This window comes from Microtus oregoni, unplaced genomic scaffold (genome assembly GCF_018167655.1).
Source record: "Microtus oregoni isolate MIOR12 unplaced genomic scaffold, Mior012 000079F_ref0000094, whole genome shotgun sequence".
In the NCBI taxonomy this organism is placed as follows: Eukaryota; Metazoa; Chordata; class Mammalia; order Rodentia; family Cricetidae; genus Microtus; species Microtus oregoni.
The window spans coordinates 1,456,553-1,475,566 of NW_024544537.1; the positions used below are offsets into that span (position 1 = coordinate 1,456,553).

The 19,014-nt window shown below is 39.5% G+C and overlaps 1 pseudogene; it reads right to left on the bottom strand.

The window, feature by feature from the left end:
- Positions 1 to 16,808: 16,808 nt before the first annotated feature.
- On the bottom strand, positions 16,809 to 17,674 carry LOC121441626 (annotated as a pseudogene).
- Between the last annotated feature and the right edge of the window lie 1,340 nt (positions 17,675 to 19,014).

Genomic DNA, 19,014 nt, shown 5'->3' on the forward strand with positions numbered 1-19,014 from the left:
AGGCTTAAAAATAAGGGAGAGAGAGTTTAACACAGATTTTTGCTGTTTGTTGGTGGCATGCTGTAGAGAGATTTCCTGATTCGGCAACAGTAGTGGAAAAAATGCTGTGTCATTTTAAAGCGCGACTTCCTGGGGCTGTGCCGCCAGTGCGATCTCTGTCTGGCTCCTGCGGGAGACAGAGCTTTTGAATAGAGCATTTGGAGTAAAGTGCTATGATTTGTTTGATGGCAACTAGACTCGCTGTGTTCTCGGGTCTGCTCTGCTTGTTAGAGGCAAGCAAGCGCTTTCATTTAAGAGAGGCTTCCTGACTCAGCTTCAGATGCAAAACCCTGCAGCTCTTAAGAGGTCCTACCACGAAACACTTAAATGGTGTTGACGAAAAGCTGAACTCATGCTTTTCGGTTTTCAGCTGTAGCAGGAAAAAAGCTGTGCCGTTTTAAAATGCCGGCTTTCTGGGCCATCCTGCCAGGGAAAACTCTGACTGTTTGAGGCAGGAGGGCCAACTACAGAGAGAGAACTTGTGTGTTGTCTGTGGACATAATGCTGCAACTTACTTGCTGACAGGAACCTTGAAATGCCGTAGGGTTGTGGCAGTAAACATGGCTACAGCCAGTACCTCAGCCACGAGGTTGGAAAGCTAAGGAATGGACTGGATCTAGCTGGCAAAGCCACGGCTTTAGTCCTACTGATATTGCTTGATAAATTAAAGACTCATGTGGTCAGAAAAAGAGAGATAAACAGTAAAGAGAGATTCAAAGACAAAGAAAATTTTTAAATGGTTTATAGTGTATTAAAAATATATGCAGACTAAAAGTTGAAGTAAAAAACAAAACAAAACAAAGGAAGAGAGTTTTTGTGTGTGGTAATACACACCTTTAATCCCAACACTTGGAAGGCAGAGGGAGATTGACCTCTGTAACTTCAAGGTGTGGTAGCACACGCCTTTAATCCCAATGCCTGGAAGGCAGAGACAGGCCAATCTCTGAGAGTTCAAGGACAGCCTGGTCTACAGAGTTATTCTAGGTCAAAGATACAGAGAACCTGTCTCAAAAAGCAAAAAGTTAAAAGTAAAAATAAACGAAATAGAGGTTAAAACAAAGCTGTACAAAGATGGAAAATAGACAGAGAATTTTGATACTGTATGATATTATGCTCTCTTTAAATTATTTAAATGCTGAGTAAGGAGCAACAGCTGCTAAAAGATATTTATTTATAAATGCTGCTGAACTAATCCAACATAGATATTTTGATGCCTTGACTTTGAAATTTGGATCTAAGGACATGATGCTTTGGAAAGGAGTTTTTTTATTTTGTTTTCACAGAGGATGAGACCCTGTTCATTTCTTCTATTCCAATTTGGTATGATGGACCACGCCCTCCTGAAGGGTTGGTGTGAACACCTTCAGAAAATTGCTTCGCTCAAGCGCCAACTGAGATAAAACTAGCACACAGATTATACCATGAAAGACCTAATTAACGACGCCCCCATTCAGCAGGAAGCAGTTTGGAGAGAAAAAACTGCACCCATGTTCCCAAATATGGTTTATAAACGTTCTTTTACATTTAAAGGGGGATATGATATAGATATGAATACTTTATATTAGTATAGATTTTGCTTTATTGATAGAGATTTAAGGTCAATTTTGTTATATGTATATGTATTTATGATCTTTATTAAGGTATTGTGATTGTGTAGTTCATTTAAATATATACTGTATAATTAAGAAATATAGGTTGTTAATGGATAATCATCGATAATAATAAAGCTTGTAGTCATGTTAGTTAGATTTTCTAGATATATAGAGATATATTTTAGATAGACATTCTTCATGTCTTTCCAAGATTACAAAATAGGACATTTAATGTTTTAATAACTGAGGACTTTTCATGACAATGAGACACTCTGCTCCTGGCAGCACCAATCTACTTCAAGAGGAAGATGGGTATCGAAGAGGCACCTTATGGAGTTTGATAGCCATTTGGGAAGAAACTGCTCTTGCCTGGACTATTGCATAAACTGGACACAGAGAACCCGCAGAGAGAGGACTACTGAACTTGCCTAAGGTGAGATGATCTTTCGGGGTTCCTGATTCATGAAAGAGTCTGCGAGACATTCTGCAGGACACAACAGATAGTGACTGAACTGACTTTGAATTTTCCTGCTTTATGAAAATGTCTGCTGGATACCATGGGCCTGAAGGCTGAAGATGGATGCCCCAACGGTACAGAGGAACTTTGGGTGACTGTCCATGCAGCGAGATGTCTCTGTCATTTCTAGAGTTTTAAAAGTTGCTTTTTTCTTGTTTGCTTAGGTAGTATTGTATCTTTCTGGAGTCTTTGATGGAGTTAAGAATAGTTAGTTATAGCTATAGTTTTCCTTAGTTATGATAAAGATTATTGTAACTTTTACTTGATAACTGTTTTGTTATATGTAATTTTGCTATGTTAAAGTTAAAGCCTTTTTTTTTTTTGTTTAAACCGAAAAAGGGGAAATGATGGAGGAAGGTCATTGGCTAATAAAGGAACTGCCTTGGCCCATTTCATTGGTTAGAAGATAGGTGGGAGGAGAAAACAGAACAGAACGCTGGGAGGAAGAGGAAGTGAGGTCAGACTCTTGACAGCTCTCCTCTTGGGAGCAGACGCCTGAGAGAGACGCCATGCTCCTGGCTCCTGGGCAGACGCACGCTATGAAGCTCCAACCCAGGATGGACATAGGCTAGAATCTTCCCGGTAAGCGCACCTAGGGGCGCAACACAGATGATTAGAAATGGGCTAAATTAATATGTGAGAATTAGCCTAGAAGAGAATGGGCCAAGCAGTGTTTAAATTAATACAGTTTGTGTGTTGTTATTTCACACAAATATAAGCTAGCCGTGTAGGCGGCTGGGGTGCTGGGGACGCAGCCCCACCGCCCCTATTACTACACAAATTAAAACGTTTCTACTTTTTACCTTCACTATTACTTTTTAGAATTGTGAAGAAGGGATATAAAAACCAGAGTAGTAGTTACTTAATATCTTATCCCAAATCAACACTGAGGTTTTTCTTTTACTAACAGCGAATATTAAAATGATATGAAATACTTATTATTGAGGGTTTGCCTCCACTGGGCCCCATATGTGGCCCAGAACTTTGGCAGAAGACTTCCATGCTACCAGAGGCCACATTGGTACTAGGCACTCCAGGAATCCCATGTTCTTGAAACCTCAGAGGCCACACCAGTACCCAGAACCCCAGAAGCAAAGCAAGCACCAAAAACCCCAGAGGTCACACAGACTGTTAGGGTGACATACTACTGGACTTGCAGACTCACAGGTTGCTTAGGCCAGAAGACCAGAGAGGAAACAGAAAGCAAGGGGAAAACATCAATGTAACAAAGATAACTTAGATATCAGCATCAAACCTATAATAACCTCAAACACAGATGACTAGAGGCTAGCATAAGAACACAATCAACAACACCAAGGACAATATGGCACCACTAGAGTGAGCTATTCCAACATAGCTGAAGCTCAAGAAATCAAGCCTTATTAAGATTATAGAGGCCCTTAAAGAGGAAATTATTAAATCCCTTAAAGAAATAGAGTAAAACACAAAAAGTTGAAGGAAACAAAACTGTTCAATATTTGAAAGCAGAAATAGAAGCAATAAAGAACACACAAACTAAGGGAATACTGGAGATGGAAAATCTAGGCCAAGAAATAGGAACTATAGCTACAGGCATCACCCACAGAATACAAGAGATAGAAGAGAGACTCTTAGGGATTGAAGATACAATAGAGGAAATAGATATATCAGTCAAAGAAAAATATTAGATCTAAAAAACTACCAACAAAAAGCATCAAGGAAATCTGGGACACTATGAAAAGACCAAACCTAAGAATCATAAGAGTAGAAGAAGAATCCCAGCTCAAAAACCCAGAAAATACATTTAACAAAACCATTGAAGAAAATTTTCCTAACCTAAAGAAAGACATGCCAATAAATGTACAAGAAGTTTACAGAAAACAAAACAGCTTAGATCAGAAAAGAAAGGCCTGGGCCATATATTAATCAAAACACTAAGCATACAGAACTAGGAAAGAATATTAAAATCTGCAAAGGAAAAAAGGCCAAGTAACATACAAAGGCAGACCTATAAGAACCACATCCAACTTCTCAATGGAGATTCTAAAAGCCAGAAGGGCCTAGACAGATGTCTTTCAGACTCTAGGAGACAACAGATGCCAGCCCAGACTACTATATGCAGCAAAGTTTTCATTTACCATAGATGGCAATAGCAAAATATCCCATAACAAACTAAGTAGTATTTATCTACAAAGCAAGCCCTACATAAGGTTCTAGAAGGAAAATTCCAACCTAAAGAGGTTAGTTATTCTCATAAAAACACAGAAAATACCTGAGACTATAGTAGTAGTTTCAACAATGAGATAGATTTTGTTTCAGAAAATGTCTTACTTCATAAATGCAAAAGTTATCAATTGTTTTTTTTCACATTTTTCCATACAGACATAAACTAAACAGAAAAATAATGGAACTGACAGACATCTATGGAGTATCTCACTGGAACGTAAAGAATACACCTTCTTCTCAGCATCTCATGGAACCTTCTCCAAAACTTACCACAATCTTGGCCATAAAGCAAGTCTCAACAGATACAACGAAATTAAAATAACCCCCTGTGTCTTATCATAACACCACAGATTAAAGTTAGATTTAAACAACAGTAGGAACAACTGAAAGCCTAAAACTTATGGAAATTAAACTATTCTCTACTGAATGACCACTGAGTTAAGACAAAAAGAAAAGAAAAGAAATTAAAGACATCTTAGAATTCAATGAAAATTAATTCACAACATTCCAAAATTATGGGACACAATGAAAGCACTACTAAGATGAAATTTCATAGAAATAAGTGTCTTCATGAAAAAATCTGTGAGATCTCATCCTAGCAACTTAACAGTGCGCCTGAGATCTCAAACACATGCAAGAGGAGCAGAGGGCAGGAAAGAGTCAAATTTAGGGATGAAATACATAAAATGGAAACAAAGACAATAATACAAAAATTAATGAACAAAATGAGTTGGTTCTTTGAGAAAATCAACAAGATAGACAAACCTTTATCCAAAATTACTAAAAAGCAGAGAGAGAATATTCACATTAATAAAATCAGAAATGAAAAGGGGATACAACAACAGACACTGAGGAAATCCAAAGAATCATTTCAACAACCTGTACTCCACAAAATTTGAAAATCTAAAAAATGGACAAATTTATTGATAAATGCTACTTAAAAAGTTAAATCAATATCAGATAAACAACTTAAAAATATAACACCTAGGAAATAAAAACAATCTTTAAAAGTCTACCAAACCAAAAAAAAAATCCCAGGGATAGATGATTTGGGGGCAGAGTTCTTCTAGACTTTCAAAGAAGAGATACTACCAGTACTCATTAAATTATTCCAGAAAAATAGAAACAGAAGAAATGTTGCAAAATTCATTTTATGAGACCACAGTCACCCTAATAACCAAACCACACAAACACTCAACAAGGAAAGAGAATTACAGACCACTATCCCTCATGACTATTGGTACATAACACTCAATAAAATACAAAGCAAATCCAAGAAACCACCAAAAAGATCATCCACCATGATCAAGTAGGTTTCATCACAGAGATGCAAGGATGGTTCAACATATGAAAATTTGTTAATGTAATTCACCATATAAACAAACTGAAATAAAAGACATCTCATTAGATGCTGAAAAAGACTTTGCCAAAATCTAACATCCCTTCATGATAAAAGTCTTGGAGAGATCAGGGATACAAGGGACATAACTAAACATAATAATGGCAATATGCAGCAAGCCTGTAGCCAACATCAAATGAAATGGAGAGAAAACAAAAGCAATTCCAGTAAAACCAGGAACAAGACATGGCTGTCCACTCTCTATGTATCTATTTAAAATAGTACTTCAGGTTCTGGCTAGAGTAAGAAAACAACTAAAGGATATCAAGAGGAGACAAATTGGAAAGGACGAAGTCACAGTATTGCTATTTGCTGATGAAATGATAGTATACATAAGTGACCCAAAAAAGTTCTACCAGGGAACTCACATATCTGATAAATACCTTCAGGGACGTGGCTGGATACAAGATTGACTAAAAAAAATCACTAACCCTTCTATATACAAATGATATAAATGGCTGAGAAGAAATTATGGAAACATATACTCTTCACAAAAGCCACAAATAATATAAAATATTACCGTGTAACTCTAAGCAAGAAAGTAAAAAACTTGTATGAGAAGAACTTCAAGGCTTTAATGAAAATAATTTGAAAAGTTATCAGAAGTTGGAAAAATCTTCATTGATCATGGATTAGTAGGATTAACACAGTAAAAACAGCCATCTTACTAAAAGCAAGCTGCAGATTCAACACAATCCCCATCAAAATCCCAACACAATTCTGCAAGGCCTTGAAAAGAACAATATTCTACTTCATACAGAAAAACAAAAAATCCAGGATAACAAAAACAATCCTGAACAATAAAAGAACTTCTGAAGGTATTACCATCCCTGATTTCAAGCTCTACCACAGAGCTACAGTAATAAAACCACATGGTATTGGCATAAAAACAGAGAGATGGATCAATGGAATCAAATCAAAGACCCAGATATAAATCCACACACCTATGGACACTTGATCTTTTGTAAATGGAGATTGTGCTTTCACTTTCTGGCCACGCAGACTTGAATAATCATGCAAAACTATATTAATTAGAACACTGGCCAATGGCTCAGGCATGTTCCTAGCTAGCTCTTACACCTTGAATTAACTCATTTCTATTAATTTGTGTATTGCCATGAGGCTGTGGCTTACTGATAAAGTGAGAAATAGCCTTGAACACATTAGCATAGGAGGCAACTTCTTGAACAGAACACCAATAGAACAGGCACTAAGATTGACAATTAATAAATGGGACACCAGGAAATTGAAAAGATTCTGTAGGGGAAACGGACACTGTCAATAGGACAAAAATGGCCGCCTGCAGAATGGGAAAAGATCTTCACCAACCCCAGATCTGACAGAGAGCTGATTTGCAGAATACACGAAGAACTCAAAAAAACTAGACATTTAAAATCCAAATAATCCAATGTAAAAGATGAGGTACAGATCTGAACAAAGAATTCTCAATAAGGGAATCTCAAATGGCCAAGACGCATTTAAGGAAATATTCAAAGTCCTGAGCCATCAGGGAAATGTAAATCAAGATATATAGCCATTTTGGAAATCAGTATGGTGGTTTCTCAGAAAATAGGGAATCGATCTACCTCAAAAACCAGCTATACCACTCCTGGGCATATACCCAAAGGATGCTCAATCATATAACAAGGGCACTTGCTCAACTGTGTTCACAAAAGCTTTATTCATAATAGCAAGAATCTGAAGGCAACCTAGATGTCCCTCAATCAAAGAATAGAGAATGAAAATGTGGAACATTTACACAATCGAGTATTACTCCGCTGTTAAAAATAATATCATGAAATTTGCAGGCAAATGGATGAAACTAGAAAAATCATCCTAAGTGAGGTAACTCAGACTCAGAAAGACGTGCATGGTATGTACTCATTTATGAGTGGCTATTTGCTATAAAGTGAAGGATTACCATGCTTCAATCTGCAGACCCAGAGAAGCCAGGTTACATGGAGAGTTCAAGGGCTTATGCTTCAATCACTCCAAGAAGGGAAAATAGTATAGCTTTCAAGGGTGTACTGGAGATAGGTAGGGATAGGAAGAGGAGAGTTCAGGTTGGGGTAGAGGGGAGAGAGTACTGGAAGACGTAACTGGAAAAGGGGGGGTATTACGGGATGAGGTAGAAACCTAGTGCAATGGAAACTCCCAAGAATCTCCAAGGGTAATTCCGGCTTAGACGTCTAGCGATAGGGCATATGGTTATGAACTGGTTACCTACTACAACCAGGCAAGACTTCCAGTAGAGGGACTGGGACACCAACCCAGCTACATAACCTTCGACCTATAATTTGTCCTGCCTACAAGATGTGCTGGCCTAAGGATGGTGCAGAAAGTGTGGGAGTTGCCAACAAATGACTGTTCCTGCCTGAGACCTTAGCCATCCAGACAGTGTCAGAGGGAGCTCACCTCTGACACTGTCTGGATGGCTAGGACCCAGAGGCTGGATATCACAGGGACCTAGGATAGAACCAATCACAACTGGCAAATGTAATGATGTCAATGTAATGATGCCTAATGAAATTCTGCTGTACTCGTAGATTGGTACCTTATCTCAGTTGTCATCAGAGAGGCTTCATCAGCAACTGGTTGAAACAACTGATGACCCTCAGCCAAACCTTCGGCAGACCTCGGGGAATCCTGCTGAAGAGGGAGAGAAAGGATCGGAGGAGCCAAAGAGGTCAAGGACACCACAAGAAAACACACAGAACCAGCTAACCTGGGCTCATAGGAGCTCACGGAGACTGCTGAACTGACAAACGGTTTGCACGGGAGTGACTTAGGACTCTGCATCTTATATGTTACAATTATGTAGCTAGCTTGGTCGTCTTGTAGGAGCACTAACAGTGGGAGCAATGGCTGTCTCGGACTCTTTTGCTTGTTTCTGGGGCCCTTTTCTTCATACGGTGTTGTCTTGATAGGAAGACTTCAAAGGAACTAAGACAAGCCTGGGATAGTTAATGTTAGCATCTCTCAAAATGTAAAAGCATACAAATAATAGATAGATGATAGATAGATAAATAGATAGATAGATAGATATTGAGAGGTTTTTGTACAAACTCCCCAATCATCATTCTTCATTCTCATGGTTCTTCACCTCTAAGTATTATTAGAGAGCTGTGTAGCTTCATCTACTAGCTGTAATTCATTCTGATAGTATTGGCGATGATACACACTTGAGTTGATTCCTACAGGCTCCATAGATTTTTCTAGGTTGTTTCCACTTATTCCTGTTTTTCCCCCAGTGGTGGAAGGTCATAGCATGCTATTCTTCCTGTTTATATACTTCTATCTATAGTCCTTTCCTTGGTGAACTCATTTAACTTCTAATACTTCAAATCCAGTCTATATATCAACAACTTTGGAGTTCTGAGTAACGCTTGAATGAATTAAGATTCTTGGGGCTGTAGGGATAGAAGAAACGTGTTTCACTGTCAGGAGGGTTTTGATTTTTAAGGGGCCAATTTTGGAATTATGGAATGAATATTTGAGTATACCAGAAACTCTTATGCTGAAATCCTATTCTCTCGGTGTGATCGTATGAGTAATTGGAGCTTTTGAGAGGAATATAGGGTTCGAGGAGGTCACGAAGATAAGGCTCTTATAAATGGGGCTAGAGTCCTTTCAAGTATCACAAGAGAATTTGCTTCTCTTCCTTGCTCTCTGTCTTGTGAGGATACACCACAATAGTCTGCACCCTGGAAGAGGGCCTTCAGTTGAATTAAAGCAGGTCATCACCCCAATGTATGATTTCTGCCTTACGCAATTGTGAGAAATATTTTCTGTTCTTAACAAGTCACCCATCCAGCCTGAGTAATCTCTTCTAGCAGCCCTAATTGACCATAAATTGACCATACTACTCTAAGTATAATTTTGCTACCACTGGACAGGACACTTCATCTTTTGCTGTAAGTGCAGGCATAGATCCAGACAAAGAGTAGAGTGGATAATATGCACATGTGAAGAGGGGAAAAAGTCAATAACGCTAGATGCAGGGCAATTATTTCAACTACAAGTCATATGTAACTTAAGAGATATATTTGCAAAGTGAGAGGGAATTTTTGTTTCATTTTTTCTTTTTCTTTTTCTCTTTCCTCCTCCTACTCATCCTTTTCCTTTTAAACACTGGAAGTCCAGCAAGCTGAATTCATATCTTTCACAAAAACACTTAGGGTATAATGACGGAGAGGACTGTGGAATACTTCACCAAAGTATTTTTCTTCTGTTCTCAGGACTTGGTTGAGTGAATTCCGCAGCTCTCAGCCACACTTTAATGGCACATGGCCACATCTGGCTTTTCCGAGCTCACACAGCTGTTCCGTCAACTCCCTGAGGGTTTATGTCCCCTCCTCTTCTAGGAAATTGCAGGGCCTATTGGCAATTAGCCCTAATGAAGCAGCAGGAGTTTCCTGAGGGGAATGCCTTGCTGACAGGGATAATTACAATTAGCAGCTGTGGGGCCTCTGGCTCGGCAAAAGTAACCCATCCACCTGTCAGCATGTGCAGCAGGACAGCAAAAGCTGTACCTCGCTCCCAGTCCAACACTACTGGAAGCCATGCCGCCATGCAATAAGACACCAGCACTTGGAAGCCAGTTGACAACATTTACTTCGAACGCTCAAATTTCTGGAACTCTGCTGCATGGGCTATGGAGCCACAGGAAATCACAATCCATATTTTTTCAGTTGGGTGTGATCATTCTTATTCTAGCATCCCTAACGCTGCTTACATATACGTAGGAAGAGAGGACATCCCCACAGAGATGAGAGGGGTCTAACTATTTATATTCTGTGAAAGGAGAGTGGAAAGATGCGCTACTGTTTAATAACTAATAACTGATGGACTTACAAAACTCATCAGTGTCAGATATCTTCATGTTCTGTATCTTGGATTTTTTCAATGAGGAAGAGTTTATAAGAGCTGATTTTTAGTTAGATAGATAGAGAGATAGATAGATAGGGAGATAGATGATATGTTAGATGATAGATAATAAAAAGATAAGATAGGTAGATAATAAATGATTGATAAATAATAAATGATATATAGGTGATAGTAGATAGATTGAACATCACAGTCAATTATTTTCTACTTCTCTGAAGTAGGTATAAATTTCTTTATCTCTTAAATCTTGTCCAGCCTTAAGAGCTTACACACCAGGAGAGAATATGGGAAGTAATTCTATCTAGCCCAGTTAGAATATATTGTAAGATGTAAAAATTGTAAACATATTTTACTTTATTGAAAATAGTTTCCTTATTCATATATCCTGATCATAGTTTCCCCTCCCTCTACTCATCCCAATACCTCCCCATGTTCTTTTCCCTCTATATCCACTCCTCTTCTGTTTTAGAATAGAACAGGGTTCAGGAATGGAGAGGTGGTTCAACCATTAAAGGCTAGGCTCACAACCAAAAATATAAGAAAAGAACAGTCTTCTAAAAGATAACAACCAAATGTGACAAAATAAAAACATAATATGATAAAACAAAAGCTATCTTATTGAAATTGGACACATCGATCCAACAAGAGAAGATTCTCAAGAGCAGACAGAAGAGTCAGAGACACGCTCGTTCTCACAGTCAGGAGTTCCACAAAAGTACTAAGCTAATAGCTGTAGTCTATGTAGTCTATATTCGGAGGAACTGGTGGAGACCCATGCAGGGTTTGAGCTTGCTGCTTGAGTCACTGTGAGCTCATAATGCACCTTGCTTAGCTCCTTCAAAGGACTAGGTTTTCCTATGTCTTCCATTCTGCCTGGCTCTTAAAATCTTTCTGCTTCCTGTTCCCCAGGATTCCATGAGATCTGAGGGAAAAGATTTGATGGAGATGCTTAATTTATATTTTTTAAAAAAGAGATGCTAACAACTTTTTAAATTTATTTATTTATTTATTTATTAAAGATTTCTGTCTCTTCCCCGCCACCGCCTCCCATTTCCCTTCCCTCCCCAAATCAAGTCCCCCTCCCTCATCAGCCCAAAGAGCAATCAGGGTTCCCTGTCCTGTGGGAAATCCAAGGACCACCCACCTGCATCCAGGTCTAGTAAGGTGAGCATCCAAACTGCCTAGGCTCCCACAAAGCCAGTACGTGCAGTAGGATCAAAAACCCATTGCCATTGTTCTTGAGTTCTCAGTAGTCCTCATTGTCCACTATGTTCAGCGAGTCCAGACTTTTATCTAGCTCTTTTAGAACTTTGGGACAACCATGTTGTGAGGAAATCTAAGCTAGCCAGCATGAAGGTTAAGTGGAGAAGAGACTTGATCTATGTCATGGCTCCATCATCCAGAACATGTCATCCAAGTCATAGTCCTAAATAATGAACAATAGAGATGAGTTGTTCCCACAGTATCTCATCCAAAGTTCCTGAATCACAATTTTAATACAGAATAATAATAATTATAAATGTATTATTTTAAACACATATATCAGAGAGATGCATAATAGAAAATTACATAAAAATTACACATTTGTGGATCAAGTTGAGAAGAATTGTCAATTAAATTAAATTTAAATGAGCTTTGAAGACACTGATAAGGACCTCAAGAAATGACAAAGAAACGTCTGACAGATGAAAATACCAAGACCAATATAAGTGAACAAAGGTTATGATATTCCTCCTACATATACAACTAAGTTTTCATCAGCTACATTTCATGGGAAAAATAGTGATAATGTTAAACTTAATGGAAATTAATAAAACAAAATTGGAAGTAGTAAAGAAAACTACCTGATAATTTAATAAGTACCCACATTTGTTAAGACTATACACTACTTTGAGTGTTTCTTAGTTAATAATAACTACAAAATCATAATGTTTATGAAGATATTAAAGGCCCATCATTCAAAACATGTAGTCAAACTGCTACAATTCAATAATAGAACAGTCTTTGTTTATTCATGAACAAAACAAAAATTATATTATTTTTACCTTCTGCATTTTAAAATGTCTGGTTTTACTGTCTTGGTGGCACACGCCTTAAATCACAGCATTTGGGAGGCAGAGGCAGGCAGGTATCAGAGAGTTCAAAGCCAACCTGACATACATAGCAAGTACCAGGCCAGTCAGGGATACATAATGAGACCCTGTCTCAGAAAAGTTCAAAAAAGGCACTTGAGGGATGTCTCAGTGCTTTTCTAGAGCTCCCGCGTTCAGTTGCTAGCACCATCATGGCAGTTCTCAAGCTTTTGTAACTACCACTTAAGTGGATCCAATGTCATCCACAAGCCTTTGTGGGCACTGTAAATATAGACGATACAAACAGGTAAAACACCAATCCACATAAAATATTAACAAATATATATTTTTTTCTTTTTCTTTTTTATTTATTTATGAAAGATTTCTGCCTGCTCCCCGCCACTGCCTCCCATTTCCCTCCCCCTCCTCCAATCAAGTACCCCTCCCTCATCAGCCCAAAGAGCAATCAGGGTTCCCTGACGTGTGGGAAGTCCAAGGACCACCCACCTCCATCCAGGTCTAGTAAGTTGAGCATCCAAACTGCGTAGGCTCCCACAAAGCCAGTACGTGCAGTAGGATCAAAACCCATTGCCATTGTCCTTGAGTTCTCAGTAGTCCTCATTGTCTGCTATGTTCAGCGAGTCCGGTTTTATCCCATGCTTTTTCAGACCCAGGCCAGCTGGCCTTGGTGAGTTCCCGATAGAACATCCCCATTGTCTCAATGTGTGGGTGCACCCCTCGCGGTCCTGAGTTCCTTGCTCGTGTTCTCTCTCCTTCTGCTCCTGATTAGGATCTTGAGATTTCAGTCCGGTGCTCCAATGTGGGTCTCTGTCTCTGTCTCCTTTCATCGCCTGATGAAGGTTAATATTCAGGAGGATGCCTATATGTTTTTCCTTGGGTTCTCCTTCTTATTTAGCTTCTCTAGGATCACGAATTATAGGCTCAATGGCCTTTATTTATGGATAGAAACCAAATATGAGTGAGTACATCCCATGTTCCTTTTTTTGGGTCTGGCTTACCTCACTCAGGATAGTGTTTTCTATTTCCGTCCATTTGCATGCAAAATTCAAGAAGTCCTTGTTTTTTACTGCTGAGTAGTACTCTAATATGTATATATTCCATACTTTCTTCATCCATTCTTCCATTGAAGGGCATCTAGGTTGTTTCCAGGTTCTGGCTATTACAAACAATGCTGCTATGAACATAGTTGAGCATATACTCTTGTTGTATGATAAGGCCTCTCTTGGGTATATTCCCAAGAGTGGTATTGCTGGGTCCAGGGGTAGGTTGATCCCGAATTTCCTGAGAAACAGCCACACTGCTTTCCAAAGTGGTTGCACAAGTTTGCATTCCCACCAGCAATGGATGAGTGTACCCCTTACTCCACAACCTCTCCAGCAAAGGCTATCATTGGTGTTTTTGATTTTAGCCATTCTGACAGGTGCAAGATGATATCTAAAAGCTATTTACAGCAAGCCGACAGCTAACATTAAATTAAACGGAGAAAAACTCAAAGCCATCCCACTAAAATCAGGAACACGACAAGGATGTCCACTTTCTCCATACCTCTTCAAAACAGTGCTTGAAGTTCTAGCAATAGTAATAAGACAACTAAGGGGATCAAGGGGATTCGTATTCGAAAGGAAGATGTTAAGCTTTTGTTATTTGCAGATGATATGATAGTATACATAAGCGACCCCAAAAACTCTACCAAAGAACTCCTACAGCTGATAAACTCCTTTAGTAATGTGGCAGGATACAAGATCAACTCCAAAAAATCAGTTGCCTTCCTATACACTAAGGATAAGAAAGCAGAGAGGGAAATCAGAGAAGCATCATCTTTCACGATAGCCACAAATAGCATAAAATATCTTGGGGTAACTCTGACCAAGGATGTGAAAGATCTATTTGACAAGAACTTTAAGTCTTTGAAGAAGGAAATTGAAGAGGACCCCAGAAAATGGAAGGATCTCCCTTGCTCTTGGATTGGGAGGATCAACATAGTAAAAATGGCAATTCTACCAAAAGCAATCTATAGATTCAATGCAATCCCCAACAAAATCCCATCAAAATTCTTCACAGATCTGGAGAAGACAATAATCAACTTTATATGGAAAAACAAAAACCCAGGATAACCAAAACAAACATTTTTTAAATGTTTAAAATTTAAAAAAATGGAAAAGCCAAAATAATTTATTTTTGCTTTATAGCTCATATGTGTTAGTAGAATAGGTATATATAGAGTTTCATACATGTTCTTACAGAGACACATCTCTATGCCATTTTTATAATTTATTTTGGAGACTAGGGCTTAGCTGGTAAAGGCACTTTCCACCAAGCTGACGACCTGAATTGGATCCCAGAAACCCACATGATGTAAGAGAGACTTGACATCCAAATGTTCTCTTCTACCTCCACACCTATGGCATGGCATGTGTTCCTGCTCTGTCCCCACCATAACAAATAAGCAAATGTGAATTAACCTTTTAAGTGTACATACAGAATAATGGATTTCATTGTGGTATTTTTCACATAGTTATCCCCCTTCATTAAACACTATTTAACCGTTAGATATAAAGCCTAGGTCAATATTACCTTCATTTCTCCATGTTCAGGCTAAGAGCCTAAAACTAGACTGGATCGTAATCATTGGGGGGAGAACCCACTATAATTATTCTGCTAAATGGACATGACAATAAACTGAATTCGAGTTATCTGTCTTATACCCATTGATCTCTCTCTCATTACTCAACATGCATCAGAGAAGCATCTATTTACAGGCGATAGTGATCAACATAGCTACTCACAACTGAACAAGGTGTAGAGAATGGCGCTGCCGAATGTTTAGCCCTAAATGGAATGTTTGTATCACACCCCTCCTTGCAAGGATCAGGGATTGTTGCGGAAGAAGGAGTGGAAATAATGTAAGAACTAGATGTGGTAAAGGACTACAAGAACACAGTATCTTTTGAACACACTAGGGTCAATGCGCATATGAAGGGACAGCAGTTATGACAGCATCCACAAGGCCTATGCAAGTTTAAGGCAGACTAAATCGAAGCATGGCAGGAGGGGGTGAGCATGGAGTTCCACCCATAGCAAAAGAATTATCAGCAATTGACAGGTTCTTGGAGACAGACATTCTGTGTTCTTTCAAAGTGTAGCCCTTGGTGAGTTGAAATGCTTCAGTGGAAAGATAAACATCTAAGAATATGTGAGCAGCATAAATCGGATTTGATGGGCTTTTCAATAAAGAGAACACAAATTTGAGTGGGTAAGAGGGGATGTATCTTGAATGTGTGGGGTGATGAAGGTCAACACACTTTTTACAAGATTTTTTGGTGTGGGAGGTCCTTCTGTCTATGTGTTGATTTTATTGGTTAAGGAATAAAGAAAACTGGCTTGGCCTGTAGCATGGGAGGAGAAAGGCAAAGTTAGGAGAAGCCATGGATCTGCCTCGTAGTGATGCACAGATTAGGCATGGAAAGCGAGGCTGAATGCTGGGAGAGAGAAGGGTGGAGTCAGGGAGAAGCCATGGAGCCACTGCCAGAGACAGATGTGCTGAAATTTTAGCTGGTAAGCCTCAGCCATGTGGCAATATACAGAATAATAGAGATGGGTTAGTTTAGGATATGAGTTTAGCCAGAAATACACTTACACTATTGGCCAAACAGTATTGCAAATAATATGGTTTTCTGAGTGGTTATTTCATGGCTGGGTGGCCAGGACAGACAAGCAACCCTTCCCCCAACAGATTTTCAAAGAAATAACAAAAAAAAATCTGTTTATAAATATGCTATAGACACAAAGGCTATAAATTGTATACATTGCATTTGAAAATAACAGACACATTAAAGGGACTAACACCTATTTTCAGCAAAAGACATTACCAGTACTCTCCATTCCCTGGATTTTCTCTAAACCCATTGGTGAGATTGTGCTGGGTTTTGATATAGTGTATTAACATTCATAAGGTTTTCTTTCATATATATATATATATATATATGAAATATATATAAAATAAAAGTGAATCAATATATATATATATATATATATAACAGACTTGATTCACTTTTATTTTCCTCTTATAAAAACCCTTATGTGGTGGCCACAGCTGGAGCCTTGGTCCTCTGAACAGAGACTCTGCCATGGGTTTTCACAAGATGGTCAGTGAATTCCTGATAAGGAGATTTGGTGAACACAGTCTCTTTCCAGAGGTCTGGGGTCAGGTAGCTGTAGGTCTTACAGATGGCATCAAAGGTGGCCTTGGCAAAGTTGCCCAGAGTGGCAGTACAGCCCTGGCTGATGTGTAGCAGTCATCAATGCCAGCCATCATCAGTAGCTTCTTGGGCACAGGAGCAGAAACTATGCCAGTGCCTCTGGGGGCAGGGATGAGACGCACCAGCACAGAACCACAGCGACCTGTCACTTTGCAAGGAACAGTGTGGGGCTTGCCAATCTTGTTCCCCCAGTAGCCTCTCCGCACAGGGACAATGGAAAGCTTGGCCAAGATGATGGTCCCTCGGATGGTAGTGGCTACCTCCTTGGAGCACTTGACACCGAGACCTACGTGACCATTGTAGTCCCCAATAGCAACGAAAGCCTTGAACTTGGTCTGCTGGCCTGCCTTAGTCTGCTTCTGCACAGGCATGATCTTCAGAACCTCATCCTTTAGGGAAGCTCCCAGGAAAAAGTCAATAATCTCAGATTCCTTTAATGAGCAGGGAGAACAGGTAGATCTCCTCTAGGGACTTGATTTTCATGTCCTTAACCAGGTGGCTCAGCTTGGTGACAGGAATCCACTCCTTGTCTTCAGCTTTACCTCCGCAAGCCCCTCGGCCTTGGCCTAGGCCACGGCCTAGACCATGGCCACGGCCCCTCAGACCGCTGCCGAATCCTCTGCGGAAGTCGCCACGGCCTCCTAATCCTGGGCCCTCCCTCTGCACCCGGCGTCATCCGCCATTTGGTATTTTCGAGAAGAAGAAGAAGAAGCTTTTTTGATATTTTTTATTTATTTTTTAAAGAAATCCTTTTTATTTTATGTACTAATCCCAGTTACCTCTCTCTCCCATCCTCCCACTCTCCCCACCTTTCCCCTACCCTGCCCTCAGTCTTACTTAGAGAAGGTGAGGCCTCCCATGGGGAGTCAACAAAGTTTGGCATATCACTTTGAGGCAGGACCAAGGCCCTCCACCTTACATCTAGGCTGAGCAAGGTATCTCTCCAAAGAGAATGTGCTCAAAAATTCCAATTCAAGCTAGTGCTTGAATATATCCTGGTCCGGCTGCCAGAGGCCCCATAGACTGCCCCAGCTATACAACTGTCACCCACATTCAGAGGGTCTAGTTTTGGTCTATATACATCCCCCCCACTGTCATTCCAGTCAGTGAACTCCCCCACAAGCTCAGGTAAGCTGTTTCTGTGGGTGTCCTCATCATGGTCTTGACCCTCTTTTCTCATATTATCATTCCTCCCTCTCTTCAGTTGGACTTTGGGAGCTCAACCCGGTGCTTAGCAATGAATCTCTGCATCTGGTTCCATCAGTTGCTGGATGAAGGTTCTATGATGACAATTAAGATAATCATCAATCTGATTATAGGGGTAAGCCAGTTCAGGAACCCTCTCTACTATTGCTTAGGGTCTTAACTTGGGTCATCCTTGCAGATTCCTGGGAATTCCTCGTGTTCTGTAAGGCAAAGGACACAGTCAATAAGACAAAATAGCAGTCAACTGAAAGAAAAAAGATCTTCACCAACCCCAGTTCAGACAGAGGACTTATCTCCAAAATATATAAAGAACTCAAGAAACTAGACATCAACATACCAAATAATCTAATTAAGAAATGAGTTAAAGATCTAAATAGAGAACTCTCAACAGAAGAGTCTCAAATGGCTGAAAGACACTGAAGGAATTGCTCAACATCCTTAGTCATCAGGGAAATGTAAATCAAAATGACTCAGATTCCATCTTACACCATTCAGAACGGCTAAAATCAAAAACACCAATGATAGCTTATGCTGGAGAGGATGCAGAGTAAGGGGAACACTCCTCCACTTTGAAACTTACTATGGCAGTTTCTCAAAAAAATTGGGAACAAATCTACCTCTAGACCCAGCAATACCACTCTTGGGCATATACCCAAAGGATGCACACTCATACCACAAGTACATTTGCTCAACTATATTCATAGCAGCATTATTCATAATAGCCAGAACCTAGAAACAACCTAGATGCCCTTCAACCAAAGAATGGGCAAAGAAAATGTGGTACATTTACACAATGGAGTGCTACTCAGTGGGAAAA